Here is a 19841-nt window from a genome sequence, read left to right as displayed (position 1 = left end):
GGTGGCTCAGTCAGTTAAGCATCTGACTCTTGTTTTCAGCTCATGTCATGATCTCACAGCTCATGGGTTCAAGTCCCACATCAGGCTCTGCATGGAACCTGTTTGGGGATTCTCTCTCTCTGTCCCTCCCCTGATTGCTCTCTCTCTCAAAATAAAAATAAAGTTAAAAAAAATAAAAATAGGGGCTCCTGGGTGGCTCAGTTGGTTAAGCGTCCAACTTTGGCTTAGGCCATGATCTCACAGTTTGTGGGTTTGAGCCCCACATGAGGCTCTGTGCTGACAGCTCAGAGCCTGGAGGCTGTCTTCAGATTCTGTGTCTTCCTCTCTCTCTGACCCTCCCCTGCTCATGCTCTCTCTTTCTCTCAAAAATAAATAAAATTTAAAAAACATTAAAAAATAACAATAAAAAAAGAACATGAATAATCCTTATGGTGATGGATATCTTCTGTATCTTGACTGTATCAGTTCAACATCTGGGTTGTGATATTATGCCATAGTTTTTTGCAAGGTGTACCACTGGGAGAAACAGAATATGAATGTAAGAGAACTTTCTGAATTCTTTCTTAAAACTGAATCTACAATTATTTCCAAATAAAAGTTTAATTTAAAACAAAGGAGACAGGGGGCACCTGGGTGGCTCAGTTGGTCAAGCAGCCGACTTTGGCTCAGGTCATGATTTCACAGTTCATGAGTTCAAGCCCTGCATCGGGCTCTGTGCTGACAGTTCAGAGCCTGGAGCCTGCTTCAGACGGTGTGTGTCTTCTCTCTCTGCCCCTCTCCTGCTCACACTCTGTCTCTCTTTGTCTCTCAGTAATAAATAGATGTTAAAAAAAATAAAATAAAACAAAGGAGACAGAAGAAAGACTGTTAACTATCCCTAGACTCACCTTGGAGAGTCTCAACCTCCAAATGAACATGTTAACTACCCCCAGACTCACCCAGACCTAAATAATGCTCCTCAATTTTCCCATATTCACTGCTCAAAAGAATTTCTAGTTATGGAAACACTTAACGTGATCAGAGGTCAGGCAGATGGATGTATTCCTTGCCACACAGTTAGGTCCTCAGTTCAGTAACTGTTCATTATGTCATTCATTCATTCAATGAGCATTTAGACTGCCACTCCTATGTACCCAGGACTGTACTAGGTTCTTTGGGTACAGTGAGACAAATAATAGATTGTCTGTACCTGAATGGAGCTTACATTATAGCGTGGAGAGGAATAATACAGAAAACACACATAATGAGATCTTTTCAGGGAGTGGTAAGTACTAAGGATGTAGTAGAACAGGGTAATGCAGGCAGTGTTAGGGGATGGAGACTCTTTTGATGGGAAAGTCAGGAAAAGCCTTTTCTATTAAGTTTTTTGATCTGAGATCTAAATGATGGAATAGCGTCCCAGAACTGGGGAGAAGAGCATTGCTATATAATCTTTGGAGAGGTCACTGTTACAGTGTAAAGAATACGTTGAAAGGAAGCAAGAAGAGAAGCAAGGACACCACTTCACAGGCCATTTCTGTGATGGTTTCCTCAACTAAGGTTTAGCAGTGGAGACAGTGGTGCCACTTTCTGGGATGAGAAAGATTGTGGGAAAGGAAGGAATCGATTTGGTGGGAAGAAAGAAGTCAAGAGTTCTGTTTAGTCATGCTCACTTTGATGTGACAGATAGGCATGTCCATTGGGCTGCAAACATTGTTCAGCCTCATTCTTTTCCTCAATCCCAGCCTGTACTCCATTAGCTCTATGTAACTCCCCCATGTCCAGACTTTAATGGCATATCACCCTGCAAGGTGGCTTCCTGCATGGCAGTAAGGGTTTTCATTATGCATACTGGAAGTATGGAGTTAGCAACCTGAAGGTAAACCGTGAACAAAGGGAAATGGGAGCTAAAAAGGAACCTGACAAAGTCTCCATTTTTCCTTCTCCAATGGACAACACAAGGATACAGTATCTTCATACAGCTCTTCCAGAGAAGTTCCATAGGTTGAGTGAACACAGTTCCTGAGGGACCTGCTGGGTCTCTTGGCAGCCTTCCAAGGTGGTACCAGGCTGATCATGCAGCTCTGCACATCGTATCCCACCTCTGCCTCCTTTCCTTTTTTTCTCCTACACTCAGTACCAAGGGCTTGCACATCCCAATTAAAATCTCAGAATCTTAATCCTTGCCTTGGGCTCTGTTTCACAGAGGACTCAATTAAGACAACCTCCAAATGAATATGTTAATTAAAAAGTTAAAAGTCTAGCACTCAGGAAGGAAGTCAGGATTGGAACTACTAACTTGATGAAACTACTAACTTGGGAACCATCAGAAGTTGCATAGTACTTAGGGCCACAGGACTAATGCAGTCACATTGAGAGAGTATGTGGATGGAAATATGGGTCAAAGAGCAAACCTGAGGCCCTCTGAAACCTAGTGTTCAGGGGAGGGGGATGGATCCAGCTGAAGGGAATTAAGAAAAAATAGTGAGGTAGAAGAAAATCTGAGGATGTATAGTGAATCAAGGCAAAAAAAAAGGGGAGAATGTCACAAGAAAAATGGGAAAAAAGCAGTTGGATCAAATCTAGCTGAGAAGTCTAGAAATATGAGAGAGGATATTGTTGGGTTAGGCAACAGAGAAATGAGAGCCTTGATGAGAGCAGTTTCAGTAAGGAAGTAGGATTGGAGTGGGTCGAGGAGAAAAAGGATGAGGAAGTGGAAGTAGCTAACATCACAGACAAGTCTTTGAAGAAATTTAAATTTAAATAGGGAAGAAATAAAGTGGGTTACAGCAGGGCAGTCTGTTTGCTGGGCACCATAGCTGGAAAATGTGTGTAGGAGAAGCATGGTGATTGGTAGTCAAGAGACCTAAGTTCTAGTCCTTTTACTGCCATGAACCAGCTAAGGAGGCTCTAGGTAAATCAGTTCCCCCCCACCCTGGGCATTAATTTCCTCATTTGCCAAATCAGGTATCTCTCGTATTCCTTCCAGCTCAGAAAAACTATGTCCTGTGGAGATGTTGAAGCTGATAGAGAAGGGAAGCAGGATCCTTGAGATGATGGTGAGGGGAAGGATTAAATAGTATGATCCATGCCAAGCACGTACCACCATGCCTGATTAACAGTAAGAACACAACACGCCTCATTTATTACTAGAAGTAACAGAGTAGCATCAATAGCAGAAACTTGCCGAACATTGTGGTGCACTGTTGTGCTCTACACACAAGAAAGTGGGTTTGGATAAAAAGAGAAGGAGGAGAAGTGGGAATGGACCAGGCAGTGTCTGGCAGGGTAGTGAGGACCACACTAGAAGCAGCTTGTGGAACCAGTTGTAGTTTAGACTTTATGACAGTGGCTCAGAGCTGGTGGCTTAGGTGATGTGAAGTTCCACCAAAAGGGAAAGACGTTTTCTTTAAAAAATGCTTTATATTTCAGGTAAAAGTAAGGTAGGAGTACAAAGAGCCAAGACTAGCCAAGGCAACCTCAAAGAAGAACAAAGTTGGAACACTTACTCAATCAGATATCAGGAATTTATTAAAGTCATAGTACTAAAGACAGTGTGGCATCGGCACAACAATAGACAAAGGGCAGAAGAGTCTAGAAACAGAGCCATACACGTCTAGGCACTTGATTTATTAAAAAGGCAGCACCTCAAAGCAGTGGAGAAAGGGCAGTCTTATCAATAAATGGTCCTGGGTCAAATATCTATCCAAATGGAGGAATAAGAAAAAAATTCAACTACTACCTCATACCAGGAAAATAAAATCAATCTTCTGTGGTCTGTAGATTGTAGATGAAAGTTACTAGTGGATAACATAGGAGAATAATTCTTAAATACCCATAAATAGGACACGAAAAGTACTAACCATAAAGAAGTGCATCTATATATTGAATTTTGTTAAAGTTAAACATATTGGTTCATCCAAAGATACCATTAAGAAGGAAAAAAAATCCAAGTCACAGAGTGAGAAAGATATTCTGATCACTGATAAAAAGGTTCAAATTCAGAGTATACAAAGAATTCTTATAAAAGAAAGATACCTCATTTGAAAATAAACAGGCAAAAGGCCTGAATAGATACCTCACAAAAATAGAATGGCCAATAAATATACGAAATGGTGCCCAACTAGTCATATCAGGGAAAAACAAATGAAATTCATATCATTAAACACCCACAAGAATGAAAATGAATGTAATCAAAATGACAAATAATACCAAGTGTTGATGAGAATGTGGAAGAACTAGAAAATATACCTTACCAGTGGAAATCTAAAATGATTCAGCCATTTAGAAAAACATTTGACATAGCTACTAAATGTAACCATAATGTGACAAAACCCATTAAATCTATTCCTGGATATTTATTCAGCAGAAATGAGGGTTTATGTTCATCAAAGACCTACACAGAAATATTCTTTGTGACATTATTTATAATATTCTCAAGATAGAAACAATGCAGATATTCATCAAGAGTAGAACAAATAAGACTCTGTGGTGTATTTATTGAATGGAATACTCTACACAATGAAAATAAATTGACCATCACTGTACTCAGCATTGAGGAATCTGTCACATAGTAGTGTGGAATGAAAGAAGCAATTTATAGAAAACTACATTTTGTCTGAGTCTATTTACATAAAGTTCAAAACCTGGAAAAATTCACTTCTGATGTTACCAGTTAGAATAGTGATCCCCTTAAAGAAGAAGAGGGAGTAGTGGGAAGGGTGTGAGGTGTACTCTGGGTGCTGCTAATGTTCCATTTCTTGAGGGCACATTGATGTATTTTCTTTGCAATAATCCATCAATAACTCACTTAAGGTTCATGCAGCTTCCTGTATGTATGCTCTGCTTAAAAGAGATGGTTTATCTAAAGAAGTGAAATTCGAGGGGTAGCACTCATTTTAATAAATGACAAAATATTTCTCCCCTCCTTGTTTCCAACATTACTCCCCCAGCCACATTCCCCACTGCATGAACTTGTTGTTCTCACCAAATGAGTCAGTCACAATGGAAAAAATTTAATGGATTTTTATAGATTCTTTTTTCAGTGTAATGTCTTCCTTGTAAGGTCTTTAAAAAACAAGACCTTCAAATGAAACCACCAAACCTCACCCTCCCTCACTTTATGGGTATGAATACTGAAATTCTGGGTCCAGAAACAATATTCATCCTGGGATCAGAGGGTGAATGTGGATCAGAAATCTATGCATTCATTCACCTGGCAGTATTTATTAAGCACCTACTGTAAGTCAGATATGCTTCTAGGCACTGCAGGTACAGCAGTGAACAACAGAAAAAGTCCTATTGTGGTAGATACATAAAATGCACACAAAAGCAAGCAAATCCCAGGCAGAGAAACAAGGAAGGGGGCATGGGATAGCAGGAACCAAAGGTAAGGTTTTTCTATGTGTGAAGGATGGTTAGGGAAGTTCTTACCCAAAGGTGAGGGATATGAAGGAGAAGAGGAATGACCATGTGGGTGTCTGGGAGAAAGGTGCCCTGTGTAGAGGGAGTCTTAGATGGGAAACAGCAGCCAGGGGAACAGTGAGACAGGAGAGGAGTGAGCAAAGACCAGAGCAGAGATGAAAGTCTAAGTTCATGAGGCTTCCTAGGCCAGTCTAAGGGCTTTGGGCTTCCGCTCTGAGTGAGACGGAAGCCCCTGGAGTGTTTTTAGTGGAAAGAATGACCTGATCTGACTTAAATTTTAAGAGCCACTCAGGGTGCTGGGAAGGAAAAGACAGAAGAGCAGTAAAGGCAAAACAAATAATTCTGTGACACAGGTGAGAAGTGATGGTCCCTTGTACCAGCTGTGCAGACAGCGAGAACTGGATGTATTTTATGGGAGAGGTAAACAGCGTTTACCATTTGGGTCGTGAGACAGAGAGGAGTCAAGGGTATTGTCGTGAGCAGCTGGAAGAATAGATTTCTCTTCAACCAACATGTGGGTGGAATGGGTGTGGGTAGAAGGTTCTGAAATACTGTTTGCACATGTTAGTTTGAGATGTCTATTAGCCATTCAAGGGGGGATTGCAAGGATACAGTGGGAGATAATGAGGCTGGAACTCAAAGGAGAAGTTGGGATTGAAGATGTAACTTTGGGTGTTGATGTATGAAGCCATGAGGCTGAATGAGATCACCTAGGGAGAGGATATAGGCAGAAAAGAGAAGTTGTCTAAGGAATGGCCCTCTGAGATCAGCCCTGCCCTAAATTCTGCTTCCGCTGCAGGAAGGTGATATCCTCATGCTGGAAGAATTGGTCCCATTTCGCTTTGTGCCAGATGGCTGATTTGCACTACAGGTGTGAGGATAAATGGAGCAATACAGTGTCCTGGAAATCGGAACTCAAAGGAGACCAACAATCTCCAGTTAAAATTCCTCCTCTCTCTGACCCCAGTTCAGTTGGGGTTTGAACTAGCAAGCTAGAGGCAAGCTTCTCCATCCTAGTACAGATTTGCAAAGTGTCCATCGCCTTCTCCTCTGGGGTTCTCTTCACCTGTCTCCAGGTCCAGCCCAGAAGAATGTCTCCATTCTGTCTCCGGCCAAGCAGGGCATCCTTTCACAGTGAGCTGGAGACTAATGGCTGGAAAAAAGGGCCTCCAAGGCAGCAGGGCTTGGATAGGAGCCGTCCTACACATTTTACCCATTAGTTGAAAATCTTTCATAATGTTTTCCATTCCTCTTATAATGAGTCATCAAGTGAGTAGGGCCTCTGCTAGAAAGTTCATAAGAACCTTATAGGATTAGATGGTTTGAGCAAAGAGAAGAAATGATTTATAGTAGACTTTGAAGGCTGTGATCAGAACCTCTTTTCAGGGTTGCTCTTTATTTCTAAAACTAGATTACAAGAGAAATAAAGAAGAGTGTTGAGGAAGAAGCTTTTAGAGTGACATCCAGTTTTCCCTCCATCCTCAGCTTTACTGTCACCACTCAGGCTCCATAGGACTTGTCTGAGGGAGTTTGAGCCAAGAAAAGCACCCACAGAGAGAAGAGAAGGTGAAGAAACAATAGCAGCAGAGATGGTGTTTATTGACGTAAAATTTCCAGCTCTCCATCTCACTTTCCAGAGACTCCATTGTTTTCCCACCTTAGCTGTCATTCTTTAAAATGATTCCCTACCCACTCCTTCCCACTCTTAGCTTGATTCTTCTTCTTCTTTTTTTTTTTTGTCCTCCTCTTTGTGGTAAAGGAGCAGTGGACAGACATAGCTATTCCACAGTTTTTGAAGTCCCAGTTGGTGGATGCCTGTCCCAAGGCCTCCCACGCTCCTTTTCTCTCACATTCACTAGAGATTCTACATTTTGCTTTTCTACCCAAGAGGGAGAGTGGTCCAAGGAGCCCATCACTTGAAAGCAGAGGCAGTATTTATGTAGCTGGTGACCACCTGTTTCAGAACAGGGTTCCCTCCAAGTCAGCTCTGGGAACTCAGCACAGAGTAATAAAAACTGAGGAGTTTGAGATCCCTGGAGAGTTGGAAAGACAAAAGCCATTTTCTCTTATATTCAACCAGGGTCCTAGAATACAAAAGTGAATTACAATTCACTCTCTGCTTCTCATAACTGGTATGAAAAGAAATATTTTTGATGTGTCCAAACTCCACATGAAAACATTTATGGAAGTCAATGGAAAGGGTGCCTTTGTTGCTCCTTCTCCACAAAATGGTTCCTACTGGGTATCAGGGGGAATTGTCAGTAGAATCCACAGAGCCAAGCATTAAAAATAATCTTGTGTGCTAAACAAAAATTTGCTAACGACATTGATAGTACTAGGTACATTTTCTACTCCAAAGAGCTATGTCACAATTTAGGCATTCAGAATTTTCAGTCCTCATTTTTTCATTCAGCATCTTTTTATTGAATGACTACTATCCCAGGTTTGGTGTTGTATGCCTCAGAAAGAATGGAGAACAAGGCAGATGAGTCTTACAGTAAAAGTGATGGGAGAGGCAAAGAAAATAAACACATCCAGATTATTACACATTTTAGTAAGGGTTATGAGACATCTGTGGGCTCCTAGCCCAGAGGGTGAGGTTTGATGAACTACAGGCTAAACATAGAAATAAATGTGAGTTGCATTAATGACTTGCTTTTACATATAACTTAGGAAATATTCTTTGGAGAGTCACAGCAGGATTTTAAAATGGAATTGCTTGCCCCAGAACTATAACATCAGCATTATCCATGATCTCATGAAGGCAAATCACATCTCCTAAAATGCCTTTCAAGTGATGTGGCTTTGCCTCTGTGAGGGAAAGAACCCAAAGCAACAGCCCAATTGCCCTAATGATAGACTCTACTGGTTATCTGCCCAACAACTGTCTACCCAACTTGCCCACCTCCTTTTCCATGACCTTGTATAATGTCTGAGGAGGTCTTTGGTGACATTGTTCCTGAGACAATGGTCTAAAACTCACTATTGGGAAAAAAGTGGATAAGAGAGGTGATATTATGGAGGTCCAAAGGAAATAATGTAGGTTGACACTTTCTCTTCTTATATTGCTTTCCTGAACTTAGCAAATGAAATCTATACCATAGTCCTCTGCTTGTTCTTATTTGAGCTCTCTGTTTTAGTTCTAGGGAGAGCTCTATATTTGACCCAGCTTGATACAGATCTCATCAGCACAGGACTTGCTGATCTACTCCAGTCCTTTCTCTTTCTTCTATATCACCACTGACAAATGTGGACTCATGGGTGGTGCTTCCCTTAACAACACACGCCAACCTGAGCATAAGAAGGATGCCCCAGTGGCTGGGTCATGTTTGTAAGGTTGGTTCCTGAAATGGCTTTCAGTCTTTCCACTTCTCCTTTTATCTCATCTTGAAGGTGTCGTTACCACATTTGCTGCCTACTAGTCCCATCCTGGGTCACTCCCTATCAATTAATTTGGTCTTCAACCTGCCTGCTCTGCATCTCAGACTTGGACTAACACGCTCCCTTATGAACTAGTGTTATAGCCTTTTGTTCTGAGATGCCAGGATCCTTTGTTAAGGAAAAACCACTCCTCTTGTCTCTGCTACTCTCCTCTCCTCTGTTTCTGTCTCTGTCTCTCTAGGTGCTATGTCACAGGGTCTAGTGTATATCAGCCACAAGAATGGTAGTGAGAAAAATCACACAATTAAAAACAATCTATCTGACTCTAAAGTTTAACCAGTACATAATCCTATTGGTGAAAACTGGGTAGAAATAGTTACAGCATGTTTGGGCTGTTAAGCTCTATGGTGGAAAGAAATGAGGAAAGAAGCAACTGAGCATTGTCGGTAATGTAGTAGACAGTGACCAGTCCACCTGGAAAAGCCAATGATGCTCATTCTCCATTGTGGAGTAACTTTGTCTTGATACAATCATCTGTTTTTATTTCCTGATCAATTACAATTGTATCTAGAACTACTGCTAAATCCAATACTTCCGGGGATAAGCCCATGTTTGAGTAACAGCTGTCCTGTAAAGAATGGAAGTGTTATGCAGCTAAGTGGCCATCTAGAATATACTGCCATCAAAAGGGCTTTTTTTCTGGACACAGGCATGCAACACTTTAAGAAAGCCCATTATGGAATATTAAGTAAACTGGAAAGTGACTATTTGCTTTTAAAAAGGAGTACCATGTATTTTTTTTAGTGTTTAATGTTTATTTATTTTTGAAAAACACAGAGAATTATTGAGGGAGGAGCAGAGAGAGAGGGAGGGAGATACAGAATCTGAAGCAGGCTCCAGGTTCTGAGCTGTCAGCGCCGAGCCTGAGGTAGGGCTTGAACCACGAACTTTGAGATCATGACCTGAGTTGAAGTCAGGTGCTTAACTGACTGGGTCACCCAGGTACCCCCCATGTAATTCTTTTAAACCTAGAACAAAAACACTGCCTGCTGGAACACATTTTCCCTCTCTCTCTCTCTCTCTCTCTCTCTCTCTCTCTCTCTCTCTCTCACACACACACACACACACACACACACACACACACACACACACACACAAAGGAGAATAACTCCAAAATAAACAAACAAAACCAAATGAGTGACTCCACTTGTGGGAAGATAGAGTAGATATACTTTTCTCTATTCTTCCCTGGAGGAACAGCTGAAAAATACAGCTAAGAACTCTGGACATTATATATCAAAGAAATGTCAGAAAAATCTAAAATGGGAGAGAAGAAGGTAGATTGTCTAGGAACATTGGGACCCATGGAACAAACCATTGGTAAGTTTCCATCTTATATATCCCAGACTTGGAACTGAAGAAACTGGCAACCTGGAAATGCCAACAGGAGCAGACAAAAAATAACAAAAACAAACAAACAAAAAAACCACAACAAAAGTCTACTCTCTCTGTCCAGTGTTGTAGGAAATGAGTAGCCTAGCAAGATAGAAAACTTTTAGATAATAACTGCTCTACTCTAGACAAACAGTACAGAAAAAACTATGACCCCACTTTCAATCAGCAAAGATCTAGTGGAAAGCTTAGACTCCACCCTCACCAGGTTGGAGCTAGACCCCTAACACTACACCCCTATCTCCCCAATTCCTTGCCAGGTGGTGTTAGAAAAAACTAAGTAGGGAACTAGGACTTTCATCCTGCCAGGTGGTAATTAGAACCCCCATTCCAGTATTAGTGGAGACCAGTGGGAAACCTAGACTTCTATCCCCACGCAGTATACTAATGAGGTGCTACTACCAGGCCTCCAAACATGAGTGGTGTTAGAGGAGGCTTAGTGAAGAATCAGTACCACTGTAGTAGAGTGTGGCTAGTAGACTGTGGCCACTTTTCCAATGGTACCAGTGGAGGCTACATGGGAAACAGTAATGAGACACTCATCCTCCTCCAGGGGGAGATACCAGTGGAGGTCTAGTAGGGACCTGGAACACTGACCTCTAGCCAGCAATAATGAGGAGTCCCCCTTGGGTACTGACAAAGGTCAAGTGGGAAACATGGCAGTAATTACACAGTGGCCTTATCCCCTTCTCCTGCCAGAGAGACGTCAGCAGGAACCAGCCAAAACAGAAGTTGTCAATAAGATTCAGAGTCTTGGTGAATCAATAAGATTCAAATGTCTAGGGTTCAATACCAATCACTCATCATACCAGGAACCAGGAAAATCTCAAACGGAAAGAAAAAAGAAAATCAATAAATACCTTCACCTAGATGGCAGAAATATAAGAATTCTCTGACAAGGATTATATGGCAGTCCTCAGAAAAATACTTCAAGGAACAATTAGGAACATATCTGAAACAAATGGAACTACTGAATATCTCAGCAAAGTAACAGAAAGTCTCAGCTAATAAATAGAACATATAAAGAATCAAATGGAAATTTTAGAACTGAAAAATATGATAGCTGAAGTAAAAGCTAAGCAGATGGGCTCCACAGGGGAATGGGGGAGGACAAGAGAATCAGTGAACTGGAAGAGGAAACAAGAGAAATTACCCAATCTGAACAACAGAGAGATATATGCTGGGAAAAGCAAAATCAGAAATGAACAGAGCCTCAGGGTCAGTGAGACTGCAACAAAAGATTTAGCATTGGTGTCATCAGAGTCCCAGAAGAACAGAAAGAGGGCAGGGCTAAAAAAAAAAAAAAAAAAAAAAGTGTTAGAGGCTGGAAAGTTCCCAAATTTGGCAAAAGCTACAAATCCATAGATTTAAGAAGCTGAGAAAACTCTCAAGCAAGATAACCCAAATAAATCCATCTTAAGATATAGCACAAACTGCTGAAAGATAAAGAATCTTGCAAGCAGTGAGATAGAAGCAGTGCCTTACTTATAAGGGGAAAACAATTCAAATGACAGTAGATTTCTCATAGGAAACTGTGGAGGCCAAAATGAAGTAACACATTTTTCAGGTGCTGAAAGAAAAGAATTATCAACACAAAATCTTATTGTATTCAGCAAAGATATCATTCAGTAATAAAGAGGAAATCAATATATTCTCAGATAAAGGAAAGCAAGAGAACTCATCACCAGCCTTACCCTAAAAGAATTGCTAAAGGAATTTCTGTGAACAGGATAATAAAAGAAGAAATCTTGGAACACCAGGAAAGAGACGAATGGACATGGAAAGCACACATATGAGCAAAAACAATAGACTTGCCTTCTCCATGAAAGATTTCTAAATTATGTTTGATAGTTGAAGCAAAAATTTTAACACTGTTTGATATGGTTCTAAATCTATGTAGAGAAAATATTTAAGACAATTATAAAGGGAGAATGGCAAAGAGAAATAAAGAGTAATAAAGTGGTTATACTTCACTCGAATTAGTAAAGTTGATGTTAGTAGACTGTGTGGTAAACTATGTTTATATAATGTAATACCTAGAGCAACCAATAAAAATACTACTATGCAAAGAAATGCACTCAAAAAGGCTTCAGATAAATACAAATGGAATTCTAAAAAAATGTGTAAGTAACCCAAAGGAAGGTAAGAAAGCAAAAATAGGGACATGAAAAACAGAGTAAAGGAACAGACGAGGCACATAACGGCAGACTTGAGCCCTGAGATATAAATAATTATAGTAAGTGTAAGTGGTCTACGTATACCAATTAAAAGACAGAAAGTGGCAAAGTGGATTTAAAAACATGACCCATGATTTGTTCATTTTAGCCACTCTGACTGGCGTGAGGTGGTATCTCAGTGTGATTTTGATTTGTATTTCCCTGATGATGAGTGATGTTGAGCATCGTTTCATGCACCTGTAGGCCATCTGGATGTCCTTTTTGGAGAAGTGTCTGTTCATGTCTTCTGCCCATTTCTTCACTGGGTTATTTGTTTTTTGGGTGTGGAGTTTGGTGAGTTCCTTGGTAGATTTTGGATACTAGCCCTTTATATGATATGTCATTTGCAACTATCTTTTCCCATTCTGTCGGTTGCCTATTAGTTTTCTTGATTGTTTCCTTTGCAGTGCAGAAGCTTTTTATCTTGATGAGGTCCTAAGAGTTCAGTTTTGCTTTCATTTCCCTTGGCTTTGGGGATATGTCAAGTAGGAAATTGCTGTGGTAGAGGTCAAGGAGGTTTTTTCCTACCTTCTCCTCGAGAGTTTTGATGGTTTTCTGTTTCACATTCAGGTCCTTGAGCCATTTTGAATTTATTTTTGTGTATGGTGTAAGAAAGTGGTCTAGTTTCAGGTGACAGTGTAGAGAGACAGGCACCCTCCTACACTGTTGGTGGGAATGTAAACTGGTGCAGCTGCTCTGGAAAACAGTGTGGAAATTCCTCAAAAAACTATCCATAGAACTTCCTTATGACCCAGCAATAATGCTGCTAGGGATTTACTCAAGGGATACAGAAGTGCTGATGTATAGGAGCGCATGTACCCCAATGTTCATAGCAGCACTGTCAACAATAGCCAAAACATGGAAAGAGCCTAAATGTCCATCACCTGACGAATGGATCCAGAAGATGTGGCATATATATACAATGGAGTATTACATGGCAATGAGAAAGAATGAAATATGGCCATTTGTAGCAAAGTGGATGGACCTCGAGGGTGTCATGCTAAGCGAAATAAGTCAGGCAGAGAAGGACAGATACCATATGTTTGCACTCATAGGTCTAATAGGAGAACAGGAGAAACCTAATGAAGGACCAGGGGGAGGGGAAGAGGGAAAGAGAGTTGGGGAGAGAGAGGGACACAAAACTTGAGAGACTATTGAATACTGAAAATGAACTGAGGGTTGAAGGGCAAGGGGGGAAAAGAGGTGGTGGTGATGGAGGAGGGCACTTGTGGGGAAGAACACTGGGTGTTGTATGGAAACTAATTTGACAATAAACTACTTAGAAAAAAAATGACCCAACTATATCAGACTACATAAAACTCCAAATATAATGATGTAGGCAAGTTGAGAACAAATGAATAAAAGGGTCTGCCATGAAAACATTAATCAAATGAGTGACTACATTAATATGAAATAAAGTAGACTTCAGAGCAAAGCAAACTACGAGAGCCAAAGAAGGACATTATATTGGTAAGAGAGTCAATCTACCAAGAAGACATAGCAATCCTGAATGTGTATGTACCAAACAATAGAGCAGCAAAAGATGTGAAGCAAAACTGATGGAATTGGAAGGACAAATAAACAAATCCATTCTTATTCCAGGATATTTCAACATCCCTTGCTCAATAATTGACAGAATACCTGGCAAAGATGTAGGATTCAACAGCAGTATCACCAATAGGATCTGACTGCCATTTAGAGAGCACTCTTCCCAACAATAGCAGAATACATATTCTTTTCAAGTGTCTAAGGAGCATATAGCAAAATAAACCATATCCTACTCTATTAAAACTCTATTAAAACCAAACAAAATATACCCTCAAAAGGCCTTGTTAAAAGGATGAAAGTATAAACTACAGAGGGGGAGGAAATACTTGTAAATTATATATTTGTGATATAATTTAAATCCAAAATATATAAAGAATACTCAAACTTACTATAAGACCCCAAAAAAAGCTAATTTAAAAAATGAGCAATATATTTGAACAGACAACTTAACAAATAAAATATCAGATGCCAAATAAGCACATGAAAAAGTTCTCAATGTTATTGGTCATTAGGGAAACACAAATTAAATTATATAGAAATATTACTATACACATCTTTGAATGGCTAAAATGAAACTGTCTGGTCATATCAAGTGTTGGTGAGGATGTAGAAAAACTAGAACTCTCACACAGGACTGGTGGGAAAGTAGCACAAACACTCTGTACTACAGGTTCAAGCGTTTGTTAAAAAGTTAAACACATGCCTAACCTGTGGTCCAGCCATTCTATTCCTGGGTACTTACCCAAGAGAAATGAAAGTGCCTGACCATACAAAGACCTATTTATGAATGTCCATAGGAGCTTTATTTTTAATAACCCCAAAGTGAAAATAATCCAACTGTCCATCAACAGGTAAATGGGTAAACAGTTATCAAGTGATTATACAGCAACAAAAAGGAGTAAATTATTGATGCACATATCAAATAAATTGATGTCAAAAATAATTTCACTGAATGAAATAAGCCAGACAAGCAAGAATATATAATGTATGGTTCTAATTATATGAAATCCTAGAAAATGTGAAAGCAGATCAGTGGTCGTGTGGGGATTGGGGGTGAGGGACAGATGGGGAGAGATGGGAAGGAGGGATTACAAAGGAACATGAGCAAATTTTGGCAGATAATAAATATGTTCTTTATCTTGATGGTAGCAATGGTTTCATGGGCCATACACATGTCCAAGTTTATCAAACGATATGCTTTAAATGTGCACAGTTGATCACAGGACAATTATAAAAAATACACCTGTTTAAAAAGAAAGTCTACGCTAATAAAGTTGCCACCACTAATCACAATTACAGAACTCTTTACCTCAAGTAGTGCTTGTTGAGCATATATCTAATGCAGTCAGTTATGATCAAGCAGTAAAATAACATTAGTGTAAAAATATGATAATTTTATATTTCTTCCAAAGTCATCAAGATTAATTGCAACATTTGACTGGCTTGAAGGACTTCAAATAATTATCAAAAGATAATTCAAAAGTACTGTTTCCTAAACAGATGAACACATGGGAAGGGAAGAAAAAAATAATATAAAAACAGAGAGGGGGACAAAACATAAAAGACTCTTAAATATGGAGAACAACAGAGGGTTACTGGAGGGATTGTGGGTAAGGGCCATTAAGGAATTTACTCCTGAAACCATTGTTGCACTATATGTTAACTAACTTGGATGTAAATTAAAAACAAAATACTGTTTCCTAAGGAAGTATAGAGATTTTTAATTTGGGGATATAATGGTTGTTGGAAATTTGTTATAATGAAAGAAGATAAATAGAAACAATTTTTTAATGATGAAATGAAGGCTCTAAAATTAGAACTCTCTATTGATGGTGGAGGGCACTTAAGGGGAAGAGCACTGGGTGTTGTATGGAAAACAATTTGACAATAAAATATTATGGAGAAAAAAAAATAAAATGGTATTTGGCTCACAAACCCTTTAATTGCACTCAATCTTTGAGATACTTATCCTATAAAGTAAAAAGATACGTAGAATAAGGTGGTCAAACTGACACAGAGTAGCAGGGAATGTCAATTAACATTATTGAAAAGGTTAGTGCAATTTTTCTCAAATCTGTTGTCCTTTTCTTATTTAAAACTTATTTTTAACATTCATTAATTGGATCCCAAAGTCCTACCCTTATGAGTAGGTGGATTTATTCATGCATGTATTGAGTTTCTTGTGAAATCTACCTTGCTTGTTCACACCATAATAAGGTCTTTCCAAGGTCATATTATTACTTCTTTTTTTTAAAACTTTTTAATTTTTTATTTATTTTTTTTCATAATATTTTATTGTCAAATTGTTTTCCATATAACACCCAGTGATCTTCCCCATAAGTGCCCTCCACCATCACCACCACCTCTTTTCCCCCCTCCCCCTTCCCCCTCAACTCTCAGTTCATTTTCAGCATTCAATAGTCTCTCAAGTTTTGCATCCCTCTCTCTCCCCAACTCTCTCTCCCTCCTCTGCTCCCCCTGGTTCTCCATTAGGTCTCTCCTGTTTTCCCGCTAGACCTATGAGTGCAAACATATGGTTTCTGTCCTTCTCTGCCTGGCTTACTTTGCTCAGCATGACACCCTCAAGGTCCATCCACTTTCCTACAAATGACCATATGTCATTCCCTCTCATTACCATGTAGTACTCCATTGTATATATATACCAAATCTTCTTGATCCATTCGTCAGGTGATGGACATTTAGGTTCCTTCCATGTTTTGGCTATTGTTGACATTGCTGCTATGAACATTGGGGTACATGTGCTCCTATGCATCAGCAGTTCTGTCTCTCTTGGGTAAATCCCCAGCAATTTCCAAGGTCATATTATTACTTCTAATAACAGCATCAGTACAATTTATAATGTTGATATTTCTTCATGCTGAAGCACTACATGCATAGCCCTGAAATAGTGCACTGCCTGCTTTTACCTGGTTCTGCCTGGGTTTTTCAATCAGTGAAGAGAGAAGGGTTTTCTCTAAATCCATAGCTATGACACAATAATAGCTTGTGGGTAGTTTCATTGACTTACTATGCAGCACTGATAGGCAGATGAAGATTCCTCCAGACCCAGTATAAAGCACAGGCAACTATATCTTAAACTAAGATAGTGTCTATGGAAAGAAAGAGGGTGGATCCTGGTTGTAGTGTGGAAACAAAAGCAGAAGTTGACTCACTTGAGTGTGCTCATCCTCTAGACATGCTGGAACCTCAGAGGCTAGTAGAGGAAAGAGAAGAAATCTGTGAACTGCCAGGCTCAAGACTAGGGCACCAAGATTGTAAAATAGGACTGGCCATTAATGGGGGTATAAAGGAGCCATCAACATCATATCAAGTAAAAAAGATGTGACATACATAGGCCAGCATCTATATCTAAGTGAAAGCTTTGGGGCAGAAAGAGCAGTATCATAGGATTTTCTAGAAGCTATGGTCTGTGGGCCTGAACTGGCTTGCCATCTGTTTTTATAAATAAAGTTTTATTAGAACACATCTGTTCATGCTACAGTGGCAGAATTGACAGACACTCTAGGGTTTACAAAGCCAAAAATTTTTATAACTGACCCTTCCACAGAATATGTTTGGCAACTCTTATTCTACCAGAGGATGAGGGTTGGAGTCAGCATTGTGGTCCCAGTTGACATGTTTGGTTTGAAGACACACCCTAGGTATCAGCTGAGGGAAAAAAATGGGAAATGGTAAGGTATAGGCTGTCAAAACCATAACTGAATGCTCTAGAGTTCAGTACCTCAGGTATAGGCAGAAACCAAGGCAAAATTTCATTCCTATTGATAGGACAAACAAGGTGGGAATTAAGTCAGGAATGAATTGTGGGATTCAAGCTTGTTTCAGTTATGGAAGATATCAGGTGTAGGACAGTGAGTCCAATTTCAGTGACCTGCTGGTAGGTTTGAACCAGTGGTCAGTTTTAAGTGCTTAATGCTCACCAGAGCTGGATGGCAGAGGCTGACCAAGAAAGTAGAAACTATTGAGTCCAAATAATTTGAATCTTTCTTCTAGAAAATAGGAGTATGGTGGTATCCTCACTATTTCCTCTTCAGTATGATAGATTGTCACCTCATCAACCCAAGGTGTTGAGATTGAAATGTCTCCTGTGTAGGGTTGCCAAATTTAGCAAATAAAAATACAGGACAATGAGTTTAATTTTACTTTCAGATAAACAATGAAAAAAAATTTAATATAAATATGTCTGAAATATAGCATTTGACATATTTATATGATAAAAATTATTTATTTGGAATTTAAAGTTAACCAGAATCCTGCATTTTGTCTGGCACTTCATTCCTAGGACACTGGCCACCTTTGTTATAAATTGTGACTAAACCAAACAATGTTTTGACTTCTGGGGTAGCAAGAAATTTCTAGTTCTTAGTCTTTTTTTTTTTTTTTTTTTTGCTTCTCCCTCCCTCTACATACAGACTTCTTCCTTCTCATCTCTTCCCAGTTCCTCTCTACCACTTCCTTTCAAGGGCTGTCTGGTAGAGTGGACCAATTGCATCTACCAACACTTCCAAGAATATAATATGGCTTCAGCTGTTATTGATTAAACCAAAGGGCTGAAAACTGAGAAAGAAGAAGTCGATCTTCTTAATGTGACTCACAGGAAGGAAACCTGGTGAACAGACAGTTGGATGATAGGCTTCTGACTCACAGAAAATTTCTTTGCTAAAGATTTGTAGACATCACTGTTAGTTTGCTATTGACAAACCACTAAAGTTTCCCTAGCAGCACAGGGTGTTGTCTTTATTAAAAACAAACAAAAAACAAAAACAAAAAAAACCCCATAGGTTTAGATTAACTGCTGGGCACCTGATGGTTCCAAACATTGGATTAAAGCGGGCATTTTGGGTATTTGCAGAAAGCCTCAGGTAAAAAGCAGAAGGCTCTATGAGGACCATGTTCATGCTTTGAAAGCATTATGCCAGCATTGTGTTCTGTGAAGTTTTTCTTAGGAGAGATTCAGGAGAAGTCACAACTGTGTGACTTGTTCTATGCTGCAGGCAGTGGATAAGGCTCACCTACCGTGAAGAGGATGTGGGCTAAGATTATTCTCAGTAATGACTTTACGAGCTTGGGTATTTTGTAAGATGTGTAGAAAATATTAAACTGATGTGATTTTACTATTCCTCCCATCAATTGTATCTCTAGCACCCCTTCCACCATGGTAGCAGTGCTGGAGGTGCCCATTTGCGTGTCCCTTTAAGAAAAAACTTGCCATTCAGCTGTAAGGCGAGCAGTTAGCTCACAGACTCCAGATATTAGCACCTTAGACTGCTTCATCTTTTGAGCTGGGGCAGCCCCCAGCCAATGGCTGAGCAATAGCTGGTGCCAGGCCTGCCTATTTCTTTTCAACATGAGATTCCTCTAATGAGTGATCTGTGTTCTGGAATTCCCCATTGCATTGGCCGAAACTTAGTCAGAGTGGTCTGAGGCTCTCCCTGTCCAATCTTGCTTTCTCCATCTTTTATCTTCGCAAGTGTCACTCCCCGATAAATCTCTTATGTTCTTAATTCTGTCCCAACTATCTGCTTCTCACAGGGCACACTTGACACAGCCATCAGTACCCCAAGGAAGTGGGCAGGCCAGGTGCCAATCTAGCAGAGGAAAAGATATTTTGAGGGGAACATTCTTACCAGACAGGAAGGCACGGGGAAAGGCATACTCTTTCCTGCCCAGGACAGTACAGAAATGAGAAGAGAGGTGGGGGCAGGGTAAGATCTTCACATACTAGGGTGTCTCACCTCTTCCTTGGGGCCAAGCCTTAATGGCGAGGGAACCATGGATGCATTCAGAAAGGTATGCGGAGACTAATTCTATTGGGGCAAG

The 19841-nt window shown here is 39.9% G+C and overlaps 1 long non-coding RNA gene across 4 annotated transcripts in view; it reads right to left on the bottom strand.

The window, feature by feature from the left end:
* The window catches only part of LOC115306758, a 28907-nt gene that overhangs the window by 5988 nt on the left and 3078 nt on the right, over positions 1–19841 (bottom strand). For 2 of the 4 annotated variants that reach the window (XR_003915421.1, XR_003915423.1), the window contains exons 2-3: positions 17559–17669; positions 17174–17214 (exon numbers count right to left, since the gene is read on the bottom strand). This is a non-coding gene — a long non-coding RNA (uncharacterized LOC115306758). Of the gene's footprint in view, positions 1–17173; positions 17215–17558; positions 17670–17941; positions 18055–19841 lie in introns of those variants that run through there. The other 2 variants (XR_003915422.1, XR_003915424.1) reach the window with 2 other exon arrangements.

Source organism: Suricata suricatta, chromosome 11 (assembly GCF_006229205.1).
Source record: "Suricata suricatta isolate VVHF042 chromosome 11, meerkat_22Aug2017_6uvM2_HiC, whole genome shotgun sequence".
Lineage (NCBI taxonomy): Eukaryota > Metazoa > Chordata > Mammalia > Carnivora > Herpestidae > Suricata > Suricata suricatta.
This window is presented reverse-complemented; position numbering and strand designations above follow the sequence as displayed.